The sequence below is a fragment of the Oxyura jamaicensis genome, chromosome 2 (genome assembly GCF_011077185.1).
Source record: "Oxyura jamaicensis isolate SHBP4307 breed ruddy duck chromosome 2, BPBGC_Ojam_1.0, whole genome shotgun sequence".
Classification (NCBI taxonomy): Eukaryota; Metazoa; Chordata; class Aves; order Anseriformes; family Anatidae; genus Oxyura; species Oxyura jamaicensis.
The window spans coordinates 18050972-18068343 of record NC_048894.1 but is presented as its reverse complement, the minus strand read 5'-3'; the positions used below and the strand labels follow the sequence as shown (position 1 = coordinate 18068343).

The following is a 17372-nucleotide window of genomic DNA, read 5'->3' as shown; positions in this document are numbered from 1 at the left end:
TTTTTTTTTTTTTTTTTTTTTTTTTTTTTTTTTTTTTTTTTAGAAATTGGTGCATGTGCTAATCTAATCTCCTTACCCACAGGGAGACAGGGTTAGTCCAATTTTAATAATAGCTGCAGTACCACGATGTGACCCTGCAGCTTATCAATAACATCAGAAAGCTTTATTGTTAGAGACAAGTGCTGAAAATGCAACTTTAGCATACTTGTGCTTTTATTTCAATGCTGTGAATTCAGACTTTTTTCCGCAAGTAAGCAGCGAGGCAGTGGGACTTAGGAGGCAGGTGAGGATTTACTGGTGGACCTAGAGGTTTGTAGCTCTTCTCCTCAGGGAGCAGCACCAGCAGTGGAGGGGTCATAGCTGCACGCCTCTGCCATCCTCCCATGCAGGTGGAAACCTTGCCTGCCCATGCGCCCAGCCCAGGCAGCCCACTCTTTCAAGCACTCTGACAGCCCCAGGAACCATGCATGGTCCCCATGGGCATGGATTCTCTAAATGAATACAGCCTCCCTGAGGAACAGCAAGTAAAAGTTGCCCGGGTGAGAATTTCTCCAGGCTTGCATACCGCAGACCCACCAAGAGTTCTCTTTTGCTCAGACTCCATTCCCACAAACAATCCCACACCACAGCTTTGTACGAGGTCCATAGCAGTCATTGCCTAAAAAGACAGTTTTTAGACCTGCTTTCACTTTTTCTGCACCAGATCTAGGAGCTCTGGATATTTTTCATGCTGCTCAGATTCGTTTCCTGGGAAACAGAGCTAGAGCTGGAATGAAGGTTACATCCATATGTTTCCTAGTCTAATGTTCAACATTTCTCTTATTTTTAAAGGAAAGACAGAAAAATAACAAACCAAGCAACTGATTCCTCAGAAGGCTATTTTAAAACTAAGCAATAAGTGGAGAGAGGGAACATTTTAAGTTCAGCCTTAAAAGCATAAGCCTTTTGTTGTAGAGCAGTCCAGGTCATTCTTCAAAAGTCAGGGACGTATTCAGGTCAAGTCTACTATTAGACTATAAAAAGCAGATTCTAATATCTATCACAGTGTGTGTAACCAAGGCAGTGACAAAATATTTTTTCATTTCCAAATGAGAAAGACTGGAATTTCTGTAACAACTGACACACAGCAATGACTGAAGAGGCAGTTTGCCCTCAGTTGCTAGTGGAAAAAGAGAGAGAAAAAAGAGAGAGAGAAAGAGAGCAGTGAGGTGCAACAATTAGTGAATTTATTTATTTTTAATTAAAAAAAAATCTCTTTCAGCAGTCTTTACAGCAACACTGTTCCCCTTGCATTTGGTATTTCTGGCTTCAGCTGAAAGGAAGATGCTGAAATAGCAACTTGATTGCTGGCGACCAGTTAAGCAAACACAAAAGCCATTGAGAGCCGGGGGATCAGAGCATCCCCCCAGTCTGTGTGGTTACACGTTGGGTGTTGTGACACAACTGCACACGGTTATGGAAATCTTTGTGTTCTGACTGGAGAATGATCGCTATCAGAGGACAAGGCTGAATATTCACTGTGCCTAAAAACCATATAGAAAAATGCATCTCAGAACATTTCAGCCAAGATGCTTTCAAGAAATATAGACAAAATGACCTGCATCACACAGCAGAGCTATTCTATTGCCAAAAAAAAAAAAAAAAATGGTTCATTGCCTTTAATGCCATTTAGAAGTACCTCTAAATTTATCAATTAACTCGTAGTGTAAAATACATACCTGCCAAGTAGCAGGACTCAATGCCACAGTGTCACATTACAGCTCTCACAGCATTCATACAGGGAATGTGCACACTATGGTTGCCATAGGAACCTCTCAGTGCTTTTTCCTAAATTCTCAGTATATAATCTCAAAATAACACTGCACTAAATGTTAAGCATAAAGTACAATAAATGTCAGAAAGAAAAAGAATCTACTGATTCATTCATAGCTCTTACTGTCAATTCAGAACTGTTTGTTTAATTTTCACACTCTCAAGTCATTCAGGGCTTCTTTTTCTTTTGGGAGACGTTCAATACTTTAACATAACCAATATGATTGAGTCTACAGGACTTATAATAAACACAAATACCTGAATTAAAGGTTTGCTTTCAATCTCCCAAAGTTCCTCAGGATTTGCTTTCTAACATCTTTAAACCCTATCAACATATTTTTTGCTGTTAAATGCTTGAGACTAAATATAATGTCCCAGATAGACAACTCAAAACCATACTATGTTTTGGTTTATGCAGCAAACAATTCATTGCAGTTGTTCCTAATAAACCACGATGCATTTTGTGTTATCCCTACATCACATCACATCCTATGTTTAATACTGCATTTCCGTTTCTCCTGCATTTAATAAATCTGCATTTTTCCAGGCTAAATCTCAATGTATTTGTTTTTACTTGTTGTGTTGTGCTTTTTCACCTGTTCCCCTTTGTTCTCTAATTTTATTTCCTGCAGACCTTGTCAATATGCATCTTCACATGCTATGAATGAATGAAAGCCAGAATGTTGCTACTTTCACCTCCATTGTTCACAGCATGCAAGATAAAAACTTTGACTTTCTATGTTGATTGGAAGTATAGATATTTAAATTCCATCTGTACTAAGTCATGTCTTTTGAACTGGGTGTGGCACAGAATTATTACATCTCACATCTCCTGAGATCAACACTTGGACACAGTTCAAGTTACAAGTGAAATGAGTTGGGTGGTCTCAGGAAAATTTATTATAAACAGCATTGCTCATCTGAAAATTGCACCAAACTGTGAACATCTGTTACTCTTCTAAAGAAACAGAATCTGGAGTACATTAATACTGGGTTCAGTGAAACAAAGATTCTTTAATCACAGCAAAAAAAAACACTAGTTCTGACAAAACAGTTTAAGTGTACAACTAAATTATGAAATGACACCAAGGCATTATTGCACATGTCACACATACAGTTACCACAGTCTTCACTGTTCATATGTAACCTCTTGGGAAAAAATGTGATTATTTTCTTCCCCAAAAATTAATTGGAGAAACTCCTAAGAGAGAAGGATGTGACCCTTCAGGCCTTTTCAACAGCAGGCTTGGTCCAACACATCCACCGAAGCAGAGGTGAGTTCAGTCTACACATTCACTTAGGCCTCATCTTTTTGTTTGCCATTAAGACTCTCACTAACTGCATGTTATCTATGCTACTGCTGTTCTCACAGGGTGACCCATGGCCTTGAAATATCTTCATTAAAAATAGGATTACCCTGTCCCTAATTCAGGCATCTCAAAGTTAAGACTTCAAAAGCTATGCTGCTCATCCTGGGCTCCCTTCATGATCACTGGAGAAAACCAGACAGATCAGGGAAGTCATCTGTTTCACCACATGGGAAATCGACAGCAACTCACACCTAGGCATCTAACTGTCAGACATCCGAAGCTGGCTGAAATTGATCCCAGCTTAAGAGACTGACATCAATATTTTCTTCTTATAAACCTCACTGAGCACTCAGAAAGAAATTATTTTCCATCACATTTACCACAGGCATATAAGAAGCAATGATCTTGACTATTTTCCATTAGTAACATCCTGAACTATCCACTTAGGCTCTCTCTCACACAAACACAATTCCCCTTGGTACTACTATGGGTTAATTTGCTTGCACGTTTACTCAAAGGTTTCATTTTCATCTGGGTGAAGTATATTTGAGGAGAGACTTCAAAAGATACAGTCAATCTAGTATTTCTCCCCACGTGCCGAAGAAAAATATTAGCAACCAGTCTCTGCAGATTTTTTGCTAAAACATTATACTGGATGATTAATGGGACTCTACAGTCTCAACTTCTCAGAACGGAAATATAGGTTTATCCATAGGGTTTACCCACTACATAATGAAAACAAGTGGATTCCGTATGTGTGGGGTTTATGATCTGGAAGAATGGAGTTTCAGTGAGCCTCAACAAAACATTATTTTGTGTTTGATACTGGCGGAAGGACAGCAGCTGGGCTGGCTGTGAGAACAGCTCCTTTGAAGGTGATCTGAACAGCTACACGTTGAATGGCACTGAGGGAACAAAGTGGATGGCATTAAAGCCAAAGGGGAGATGACATTTACCGGGGTAATGAATGACGAGGATTTGAACAAAGCTCTTGGCAGTTCAAAGAAAAACTGAGAATCTGAAACCTTACATGGAGGACACAACTGGCTTATGAAATGGCTACAGTTTCAGAGACGTGGCTGTGTCCAAGACAATGGCTAAAATACACCGCTGAAGCTGAAATTGAAAATGACAGAAAACCCAAGCAGAACTTTGGCATACGAAGTAACAGATACGTTTTTCACATAAGAAAAAACATAACGCTCAGAGGAAAACAGAAGCAGATATGAGAAGAATTTACTTTTCAGTTCAATCCTTCAAAAATGAAACCACAGAAGCAATGTCTCTCACAGAACTTTTAAACCGAGAATTATTACTTCTATGTGAGTTAGCTGCAGCAAGCGGATTCGTAATATAACCAACCTTTCTCCATTTAAAAAATAGTGCAGCAGAAATTAATTGCAGGCATTTGCAGCATTTAGATAGATGTAGCTGCAGTTACAAAGACTTCTGCTTTGAAATTATGTATGTTTCAATAGTTACAATATATTTTGCTATATGACCATGCTCTATCATCTCAGTCATGACCAATGAAAGATGTGATGTTCCAGTTTGGATGTAGACATCCTAGTATGAAATCTACTTGCTCTGCAGCCTGCCTCCTGAGAAGTGTTTCAGCATATGAACATATTGGTCTGTGAAGTGTCTGTACTATATCTACATCATCTATTAACCTATTTTGACTACTGTGCAATGTCAAACTGGCGTATAAAATATAGGCTATGAAATTATACTCAGTATTTCAGCAGAAGTAACAACATCAGTGATGTGGTAATACATTAAGAGGCTGTACTTACAAGCATATACTTAAATGATAGCATTTTGGATTTCTTCAACGAAGAAAACAGCTAAGAATGAAGGACCTCAGGAGTGTAGGTCAGGTCATGGACTGTCAGGGTTTTCATGTCAGGAAACTAGGACTATCTATGCTTGAGAAGTAACATTCAGAGGACTAGTAAGTACTGCTAAGATGGAGATTGTGCAAATGGAATGGAAATGATATGGATCACTCCCCAGTAAAGACTGGGGAGAAAACATGCCTTCCCTAACCCAGAATCACATGTGTACCAAAGTGCAGACTGAAACCTCCAGGGCGCACCCACATTCAAAATAATCAAGTGCTAGGTCACTGATATATTTGTAGGAGGTGCTTTAAATACCTTGCAAACAAGCAAAGGATACTGAACCAACTGGAAATCAAACACAGTAAGCTGGCACACTCCCACTGTCAGAACATCTTTATCACACAGGAACAGTAAAAGTACGTTTATATGGAGGCACTGATGGTTCTGTATGTCTCTGTTAGCTTTGAAGTTGAGGCTACAATGCCTTCCCGAGCTGCGTGGTAACTATACCATGAACTATGCTGCACTGAGACCTGTCTTATTGCCAGCATAACCTGAGATAATAAATTTTAAACTGGTATCGGTATATCTATCTGAGCTCCAGTTACTACAATATAAGACATACCTGTACAGCTCTACAGTTACATCTACAAGCTAACTAATTTCACCTATTCTTTTTCCTCCGTGTTGTTATTCCTTAACAAAAAGCTCCCTCAGACAGGTTTGGAAGCACTTCAAATTCAGGCTCGTCTATCCAGTTCCAGGGAAGGCCAGAGCTCTGCAATGAGGAAGTAGGCTTTGGACAGAGAAACACAAACAATGAATTTACAGCTAGGTACTAGCCCTTGTCAGCTCTCGTGCTAACACATGTATGTGCTGCTTCTCTTCTATAAAAGAAAGAGAGATCCATCCCTCAGCTTAACTCTCAGGGCAACAGTAACTTACTAAACTTAATAAATCGGAATGCTTATAATCACCTGCTCACATATTCAGTACTTTCTTGTATACCAGGACTCCTGCATGCCTTCTAGGTATTTAATCCAAAGGAGGTAAGGTATTTTGAAACAGACATGATTTAGCTGGTATTATAAATTCATTCCTTACAGAGAGGCTTCCATGGAGATTCTCTGGTATCTAATAAAGCAGAAACTGCCATTGAAGCTTTTCCCCTCCTGGTCAAGGCATTTGGAATTGATCTCTCTTGGGTATACTCTCAGACATCAACAGAGTTGAACTGACATGCAATGTTAATACCCTTAATATAGGTTAATACAAATTATAACTGTAATTCACAACATATTTGTTAGGGACAGATATTAAGAGATGTAAATTCTTTACTTTTTTTTTTCCTTTTTTTTTTTTTTTTTTTTTTCTGGAGGCATGTGTTCAACACTCTATTTCCATCTATAAATAGGTTCTGTAGATATACAGATTAAAGACATTTTCAAATAGAGAAAGAATTCTAAACATGTGAGTGCATACATGATCTAGCCCTGTAGTTTTATTGCATGTAAAACTCTCCTTAAAATCCTTGAACAAAGACATAACTTCAGTTATATTGGCACAAACTGTTGGAGAAGGGTCAAACTATTGGAAATGGCTTTAGAAAAGTTAACTTGGCTAATAAAGATTATAAAAATTATTTTGATATTTTCTTTTCTCATTTAGCAATTAGGTTTTATATATTTCCTTGGTATTGGTTCAATGGGTTATTTTGTTTAAGAATAAGGCAGGAAGACTGCAGTACCACATATACCCATATGCCACAAACAGCACCTGTACGCTTAAAAAGATCAGCAAGAAATGAAATCCAGAACATGCAATACTAATTTTTTTTGAAACAAACATAAAATAAAACCACAAAATATCTTCAAATCACGGCTGAGTTCACAAACTGTGCTCCAAGGCTTTCTTATACTATTTACTTGTTGTTATTCTGTTAATAAATAAATAAATAAATAAATAAAACATAGGAATAAAATCTGCATTTGTTCCAGGATGAGAAATGGTACAACTGCACGGGGCTGTTCAGTCAAAGGGAGATTCAGACCACTACTTTGTCTCTAGAGATGAGAGGCAGAGCAAATTTAAAACATAAGGGCAAAAGAACAATTTAGGAAGTCTATCTGCCAGAACTGCCTTAATCCTACTCAGGCACTCATACTCTCAGACACTGCCAGGAGACATTACTAAGGATGCCCATCTTCTGTAATAAAAGCCCATAGTCATGGAATAGGTGACTTGGGCTTCTTTCTTAGCTTTCAAAAACCACCATAAGCTAAAGATTGCAGGGGGACTCTTCCTCCTGTTACTATGCCATGGTAAGGCAAAAATCAAAAAAGGTATCAAGCAACCTGGATATCAAGTACTGGACTCATCTAAGAAAAGGTCAGTGTTGGTTTAAGTCCATGCTAACTAGAGTATCTGTCTTTTACCCAGTTGCTGTTTATGGTTGTATACGTGACCATCACAGCGACAGAACTAGAAGTCACATTTCCCAGCACCAACAGAGGGGCTCAGTACCCCAGCTGGGACACTTCCAGGTGCACCATCTTACCCCATGTGTTTAGTTGTGCTGAACAGTAACACAGGGAAGTAAATGAACATTGTGAAAAAACGTATAGCAAGTTTGTAGCTCTAAACTAATAAAACCCTGTCCCTTGAGGGTTTCTGAAAGGACGAGGGAAAACAGCTTTCACTGAACTAAGCATAAAGTACTGACCTCCTGACCCCGACTATCAGCAGTTTCTAGGATTTGGTGATAAAAGGAAGGAAGAAGAAGAATCTTCAAATCTGTCAGATAGCCATAGGCTGAGACAAATGATAGCTGTAAGCAAATTCTCAAGAGATGATACTGATAAAAACCTCAAATGCTTAATCCCTTCCAGCAACCTGAAGTCTTGTGTATCCCTGACTATTACAACTTGGTAGCTCTCTTTCATCCTGCATTCAGTCCCTTGCTAGTGACAACCTGGAGACTTTCGACAACACGCATAACCTTCATCAAGTATTTTTTTCAAGGCTGTTTTCTAGCATTCCTGCTGTATTTCAGTATTCTAACTTTGGTTTATCAAAGGAAGAGGGAAACAAATTTTGTATCTGTCACACTGATAAGCACTGCAATAACAGACTACTTCTCGGTATTGCTGGATTCCTTTAAAGCAACCTTTTTGGTTTATGCCTTACAGCACCCCTGGGGTGTGGCACCGCATGAACATCACACATGCTATGATCTGTTTTAAGAAACAGCGTGGAAGGGATGCCAGCAGAAGAGAGTCATAGAATTCCTTGGGAAAATTAGAAGCCTCGGGCTTCTTTTAATTAATTTTGCCCCATTTCAGATCTTAATTAAAAAAACCACACACTAAATGGTATTATTAGCATCCAAATAAGTAATCAAGGTGATGCTCTGCCAATGGATAAACATATTATGGTGCTTTCAAACTTGCCAGATCTTATTTGTACAGCAGGATTAGCAACCATCGTGTTCTGGACATTTCTTCCAGGTAAGAGCCCATCCCCCTGTCGCTGCAAAAACCTATCAACCAGTCAGAAAATACAGACTTCAGTCTCTCCTAATGATGACGAACAGTGTTGCTGCAAATGTCATGATTTAGCGGTGGCTTGCTACATTCTTGGCAGAATATGAAACAAAATATTTTACTGAGACTAAACTTCAGTTTTTTAGGCTTTGTAGCAAACCGCTGCTTTACAACAAATCCTGTATCCAGGGGAACTTTCGGATCTAACTTTTCGCAAAGATGACCTCTTGAGTGCTTTTGAATGAAATCCCTTGATGCTTTGAGTATGTTCTAAAAGTGAACAATTTTAAAAACATCCACAGTCTCAAATGTTAAGATGTTCCAGAAGGCTGGATAGCTTAGAAATACCAAAGATTTAAGCTCATGAAGAAAACATTAAAAAATGTTAAGAAACATGAACTTCAGATCTAAAACTTCATTTATACATAGTAGCCGTACCCTCCGTAACATAGTATAATCTAAAACATTTATTTTAATTTGGTAAACATTTTCAAAAGAAAACATTACGGCTTGTTAGAAAAATGTGACCCTTGGGGGAGACAAATTTCTCCAGAAAGATTAGCGAAAATCTCTCAAAGACTTTGCATTGGATCCGAAGTCCAGCAGAACAGAGTATCAACCCACAACACATCAATACTGTATTTTTATTTTTATTTTTTTTTCAGTTAGGAAGAATTCCACAGCTAGAAATCACAAAGGCAGTACCTAAGTGGGGAACAATGGCTAAAAATGAAAGGTATTTTGAGAAGACAATTAATTACTAGCTGCAATATGTCCCATAAATGCCTTAAAACAGTACTTTGATAGTGCTGAGGAGCTTCAGGACAGCTCAGTATCACCCTGCCTTCACGGCCACATCTGTTCTCATTCTGTCCCCATGGCAATCAGACCGCTTCCTACTCAGTTCTCCCCCGGCTGATCTGTTTGGTTCCCCCAAATCTTTCAGATGAGTCACCGAAACACTTACTCATACTTTAAAAAAATCCCTAAGACTTCAGATGGTGTTAACATATTTAAGTGGTGTGTAGGTGTATTATCTGATGCAGAAACTTACAGAGATCACCTCTCTATGAGCAAGTTTTACATTACAGATGAACCTGATAAACTGACTGTATCCTGCCTTATAATGACCTTTCCCGAGCTATGCTCACAAATCAACGCCTACTTATATTATTAGTAACACTTCAACCCCTAAACACTGTCCAACAGGAAAATACTGTATGTTTTAATTAAAAATAGCTTAAATCAGAAACACTTCATTCCTCCTTATGTTCAAGAGCGCTTTGAGCATGTGATGGTTTCAAGCTCTCATATGTCACAACTCCGCAAGTTAAATGGAAGCTGTGGATGTCTAGGAGAGCATCTGCCTCCATACCACAACACTGAGCATTAAGGTCACGGTTTATTGTTATAGCATAGCCTTCTGCAGTTTGTCTTGGAACTGCATGAAAAGAGGATTGGTTCTCTGAAAACAATCGGGGTTGATCCATGCTCCCTCTGACCCCTCTGAGGTGCACCTCAGATAAAGAAGTGGTGGGGTCTGAGGCCTGCCGCACTGCACCCTGGCAGTGAGGATCCCCAGACCATGGGCAGACTTCTTTCTCCAGCAGGAGCTGTACTCACTACAGTTGGTGCAGAAAGTCAGAAAAAAGGCCCATTTCCAGGGTCTTAGTTTTTACACCAAACCATGAACTAACTATACCTGGTGTAATGCAGATGTATCTGGCGTGAGAGTATGTTCTCCAAGTTGTCTGGATCATCCTGTTACACTAGTAACATCAGCCACACTTTTACTAATTGGGCAGACATTTTCCTCATTAAATTTCTGTAAATTTCTTCAAAAATATTCAACCAGTTGCAAGGATAAGCTTTTGGGACAACATCCACTAATAATACCTTTTCAGCTATTTTTCTGAAAAGCTTGAGTGTCTCTGAGGCTGACACTTTGCAGCAAGACACTGCTGAATGTAGAAGCGTTTCTTGTCTCCCCCATGGAAATCTTTCTGTTTTTAAACGAGTCTTAACACTTGGAAAAAGAACATTTGGACACAGTTAGGAGGACCGTGAATTCTAGCAACCTCAAACATTCTCCCTGCACAACATATGATCTCTTTCCAGTGTTCTTCACCTTATTAAGCATCCCAGGTCTTACTAAGTTTCAGAAAATGATGAAAGCATCAGAAATACAGAGATAGCATTAGTGCCTGCTTAGACTTGGCAGCATCTTCAGCTCAGAACTGTAAAGGATGCTTTACTCACTAGTTTAAACAGGTCTGAGCATTTCACAGTGCTTTTACTCAAAAAGACATTACTACTTGAGGATCCAAATACCATTTTATGTATGGAAATGTACACCGAGGTAAGATCCCTCAGGCAATGCTAGGAGCAGAAAGCTAGTTGCAAGCCCCCCATGTTTAACTTGTCCATACGACAGACATCTACTTGGCAGAACCCTCTATAACCACTACAACACATTTCTCAGAACAGTTACAACTTAAGGTCCATATCCTTGATATCGGTAGCTTCTGCGAATTAAAGGCAAGACGTTTTTGTTGCCCATAAGCTTCTAAAAGTATGTAATCCTGCAAAATTCTAATATCTGTACAGCTGTTCACTGTCTGCAGTTGCAAGCCATGCACCTGAAAAAGGTTAAGAGAATATTTTATTTTATTTTTACTGTCTAGTACATGCACAACCCCTCCCAATTAAGTAAATAAAGCTCATTTTGCCTACAACCTATTTATTTGCCTGTCAAACTGATCATTTGCAGATAACATGGAGTTCAATCTGGTGAAATTATTGCAAAATTAACCTTAAAGTTCATAGGAATTAATTCTATCAGGTAGGCTACAATTTCTAATTCTTCCATGGCTGCTCAACATCAAGGAGGATGCAATGAACATCAGCCAAAATGTGTGAATGAAGCAAAGTAAAGGGAACTCACAAGCTGCCCATGACAAAGCCTGTAACTACAAAAGGTAATGTCGATTCCATCTCAGGACGTGCACTTTTCTTGGGAGATCATAAGCTGTGTTTTCATGACATGTAGGTATGGAGATTGAATAATCATAACACTGGTGAAGAGTTTGGGTATTAGATATGAATCATTAAATCTAAGCAGTACACTTAGTCGTTTCTTTTGTGTTGTTAAATTAATAAAATCATTAAGGAGTTATTTGCTTTTTAGGGTACAACACATTGTTTTCAGATGTAAAAGTGAAATTCACACTAGTCTTAAAAAAAAACAAGTTCCACACTGTAAAATTATATTGAATAGGAACAGGTAATTAAGCAAAGAATGGATATAAATTTTACACAGTTCATGACTGTAGTTACAGTCTGATGTCTCACACTGCTCTGCTTTTCAAGATGTAAGCATTTAGTAATGGCATATGAGAAGTAAAGCTACAAGGCAGCAAAATAAACTATTTTACTACATTTATCAACTTGCTTTCAACTTACTCATTACAAAATCTGTTTCCTTACTCCTACAGTAGAGTGGTTTAGCAAAACTATTTACTGAAATGGCCTCATATAGACAAAAACATTCAGATTTCTACTAAACAATACTTGTTTTGTTGCTTGTTTTCAGAGTTTTGCAGCACTAATGGTCCTGTTTATGCCAAGATTAATAACCAACAGTTGTAAATATATTTCAAACAACTGGAGGCTGAAGAGGAAACAGATCATATCAATGGATTTGTTTGTGAACAGACTTCAATGCAACCATTGTGCGTGGATTACAATTTGAGGTCACATTTTTTTATTAGTTATGTTCTGGAAACCATAAATAATGTATTAATTTTAAAGGATTACATGAATTGGCTCAATCCACATAATCCACTGCAAGTTTCCTCCAAGTGACCAGCAAACAACATTCCTTTGAAGTTCGTTCATATTTTTCAGGGTTATTTTCAACAATACCTTCTTGCCACCAGAACATGAAAAACGCACTTCTAAAATCTGCAATTCAGGTACTACATGGAAAACAGATCAATGTTCTATAATAATCTGTGCTTGACATGGAACTTTAAATATGATAGATTATCTGATTATCACAATTCATCTACTATCCTCTTTAAGAAGTGCACTACACACGTTCAAAATAACAGAGACGATTGGTCTTCTGTCCCATTAGTCCACACAAGGATAACCAAAGAAATCACAAAAGTCTACAGGAAAAGTATCTCACTCCTTGTTTAGCTCACCATGCTTCTCACAGGACAAGCTATGCCACTAAGACTCACTTGTCCTTCTCCAAAACATATGGCTTACTACTCTACTTACTTTGTATCAGGTAACAATTCTGAGAATTAAACAGACAGCTATGGATAATGATATGGGAAAAATAAACATCTCAGAGGAACATGTTGCAATGCATGTAACAGACATGCTTGTCTGCCCAATACAAGTATGGGTGTTTCTCCTTTCTCCCACCAGCCCCCACTACCAGTTTCAACCACAACTCTTAGCATCATTTTTTTCCATTTTTGCTTGCACCATTTGTGCACCAAAGAAGTCTTAATTCACATGTATTTACTTACTCTTCTACCGAGAGGCTGCTAAAAACTTCTCAAGCATATCTACAGACTCTGTATGCTTCCTCTACTCATCTACTAAATTTTTTTGATTCCTTTTCAGAACTGAGCTTTGGTTTAGTTATCACATTTGGCGTACTCATGGAACAGGATGATGCTGTTGTACCTATAAACTTGAGGACCCAGAACATTTTCTGTCTCAAGATCTAATTCAGCCTTTACCTTTATTAGCTTGTCCTAAATTGTCTCTTCCACACTGAACAAAGAGACACTCTTATTGTCGTTCAGGAACACTCTGCTATTCTGCATGAAAAAATAGATATGCTTTAAATAAGAAAACTGATAGGATCCTGTTAACCTTCACTTCTTTACAGAAAGTCTAAGATTTGGGTGACCTCACACTATGTTTTTTTTACTAAGACATATCCCCTTTTGTATGTGACATCTGTCTTCTATTCCTTTACTCACTCTCTCTTCTTCATCTTCAAACATTCTTTCATGTCTTGTCCTATCCATTAATCTGTAAGCATCCTAGTGAAACAACCTCCAGCTTCCTCTGTTGCACTTCCCACTGGATTTTTCTGAATTAGTTCTTTAACCTGCTGAAGCTCTCAATATCACAAACATATTAAAGAATTTCTGGATCCATATTTCTTAACTCTCCCACTGGTGTCATATTGTCCTTAGGTGACATTTGCAAACCCATCCTCTTTCTTCAATACTTTTCATTCCTGATTTCAACCTACCATATTTCTAAAAATACTTTTGAATTCTTTTATTTCTCATCACTTTTCAACTCCCTGTGTAGGAGTGATCATTCAAGAAAAAATTCAATATGGTGAAATTGAATATATTAGATATTATTCTTCCACTCAAAAATCTCTGCAGGGAATTCCACTGTTCCTAACTTATACCATATTCAAGTCCAATTTCTTAGAACTTGGTATCTAAGATGTTGCCAAATTCTTTCGTTTCTTACATCACTGTTTCCAGAATGCATGATTTTCCCTTAAAACTTGGCATGCAGCTTATCCATACCTGCACCGTATTTCATGAGAGGACTATGCTAGCACTTCTTTGTCTAGCCACTCTGCTTACTGCCTCACTACTCTTAAAACTCGGAGCTGCTGTTTCTCATTCAAATTTCACCATTGGATTTTATTTTCCTTTCCATCTACATCTTGAATCTTACCCTACAGTGTCTACACACTATTTCCATATGTTTATCTGAATAATCATATTTCCTAACTCTCACCTTGGTGTTTTCTTTTAATTTGCCCATTGTGCTGGAAGCTTGTAAAGTCACCATACAGCCTCTAATCAAATCCCCAGGTAAACTATCTCCTTATTTTGAGCTTATGTAAAAAATAATAATATATAAAAAATGCAGTAAGTTTATCAAACCACCTGTAAGTCTACAAGGAATTGCATTCTTCAAAGATTTTGTCATATTTCTATGGAGGGTGCCACTCAATGCATCTTCCAGACATGATTCTTTCCCATTTCATAATTAATTATTAATATATTTATTAATAATTTTTACTTAAGAGAAATCAAAAAGCCTTCAAAATCTAAGTTAGCACAATGTAATTGGTGTTTTTTTTGTTTGTTTGTTTTGTTTGTTTGTTTGTTGATTTATTTTTTTTTTTTGTAAATGGTGTGTTTCTGGATTTACAGATATGAACTTCGGTTACAAATTAAGCACACCTGATTTTTTTTTTACTGATCTACATCTGAGCCTGTAATTTTCTGTCCATATGTATAAGCTTCTTAACTTTCTGTACTGCATCATTTTAGCGTTCCGGTAGGGAAATAAAAAAAAAAAAGAAATGGAAAAACACAGTTCAGTTTCTAGAGGAAGCAAAAATATGCTTTCAGATAAGGCTAAAACCTCCACATTCAGTTACAGGAATTTTATTAAAGGTCTAAGAACTAATACTGATGTGTGTAGAACATAAACAGTGTAACCACAATATTTTTAAGCTATGGTTTCCTATGTCAGTTTTCCTCTGAAAATAATAAATTAACAGTATTTCCCCACATTACCTGTATATAAACAAGATTCAGTAATCTGACATGCCAATTTGAGATACTGAGACAAGACGGGACATGTAAACCATGGGAAATTTTCTCATAAAAATGTCCAGGCTCGTAAACCAAATAAAATCAACCTTACTATAGAAGTACATGCAGCCACTCATATCACTAAATATATTAAGCTTTTTTTTAAAATCAAATGATTTGCATGAAGAAGTCTAAATAAGAATTGATATTACAACTTTCAGCAGCTTAATATGAAAGCAGATCTTAACATCTTAATTAAATGTCTAAACTCTAGAACATGATAACAGATCTAAAAAAAGACCCATGTAAAGTTAGTCTCATTTGCAGTCTCCTTTTATTTGAAATCATTTCTGTATGCCAGACATCAAAATACAACATAACCTCTTCATAGTTAAGATGTAATTTCACTGATGCCAGCATCTGACTTTGGACCACAAATACAGCCCATTTTTGCTACACAATTAAACCAATAATGCCCCCTTTAAATTACAACCTCTAAAAATTGACTAACCTTGCAGTACTGAAGCTGGAATGAGACAGTTCAAAAATCTCATGAATTTGAGCTGAAGTTAATTGTTGGATTTAAACAGCTGGAGGGGGGTGAGGGGAGAAGACATATCTGAAGGAAGTATATTGAGAGCAGCAGGACTCCCTTTAGGAGAGAAATTGGTAACAGTTAGTAAAAGGAAGCATGATAAATTACATGAGAAGAACAGTGTCTGTAAAATGAAAGAGGGATAAAAAACAGAGAAAAAAATGGATCAAAAGTAATAATAAGCCTTAAAATGTGGAACAGAAAAGGCAAAAGGTAGGAAAAGAATGGAATTGGTGATGCTCCAAGACTTCACGTAGAGTCTTACACTTAAACCTGTAATTTTTTGCCTCTTATTGAATTGTAAAACACTGTGAGACATACGCTATTACAGAATAAACTGACATGGAGGGTCTGGGAGTCTCATATAAAGCTTTCCATGCTTTTGTGGTATAGATCTCCTATCGCTTACTGGTTATGGGTTAGTGTTGCTAATAAGCATTGACTTTTCATAGAGGAAAGAAATTTTAAACCTGTGGTATCTTCATACTGGATAAGAGACACCCAATAAGAAAAAATGTGGACATTACCTATAATGCCAGCTGCCAAGTAAAAAATATAAACATTTAAATAATTCTACCCTTTTTTATGCAGTAGTATTGAAGCACTGTCATTACCACAGTGAAAAAAAAAAAAAAAAAAAAAAAACTTGTATAGTATCTATGTGTCTTTATGTGAGACAAACATAACATTTTGCTTTATTTCTTAGTTCTGTAATACTTCTAAATAGCTAGAAATTTTACAAACTTTATATTGCACGTCCTTCACAGATCTGACTAGTTCTTGAAACAGAAGACCCAGGACCAAATGGTGACAAAAGGCTCTCATCCTGTGATGGAAAAAAAACTTAGGATGGATTTGTAAAAGTTAGGAAAAGCCTATGGTCACTGAGGTCAGAGCAAAATGCCAACCAACCAGCCTCTGCCTGTGGAACAGACATAGAGCTATTCCAGGAGCTATTGGACTCAGCAAGTTGCATTTATGCTCAGAGAGAAAGTGTATTATCGCTCCATTTATTTGGTGCACTTCCTCAGACTTTTCTAGGACAACTTCTAGAAATGCTCTCCCACTACAGAGTGTGAACTACAAGGTGGAATATAAATATGTACAGCTTATGCAAATAGAAATCCTAATCACGCACTCTAAAAAGATGCAGGTCATCTCATTAGCATTGCCTCATGGAAGCAAATGAATCATTATTGCATAATTTCTTCAGAAGATAACAGGAAGTCTTGATCCTTTCCTCAACACTGGATTTGGTTCAATGTCTCATTTCATTTTCTTATAAAGCACTATCATCATCTAGTGGTATATTTTGCTACTATGTAAACTGCATGCTATGAAGAGTGAAACACTTCATTTACTTAGCATTAAACATTTAGAATACAGCATAGATTTATCATCTTGCAGCTATGCCAAACTATGTAAGGGCGGGGGGAACGGAACATGAAGTAACGAGAAATAAACTTGAACAGAACTGTTCAGGATTTCAGGAATAACATGCAGATTTTACAGGATGGAAACTTGAATAATTTTATGTCCAAAAGTGATGACAGACTAAATAAAAAATACAGCTTGAAGACGCTTCATATCATCACTCATACTATTCCTAAAGTATAAATGGACATGAACAAATATACTGGAAAAAAAAAACTTACAATCTTTTCAAA

At 37.3% G+C, this 17372-nt stretch overlaps 1 protein-coding gene across 2 annotated transcripts in view; it reads right to left on the bottom strand.

The window, feature by feature from the left end:
* The window catches only part of PRTFDC1 (phosphoribosyl transferase domain containing 1), a 43941-nt gene that overhangs the window by 20731 nt on the left and 5838 nt on the right, over window positions 1-17372 (bottom strand). The gene's annotated exons all lie outside the window — the stretch shown is intronic.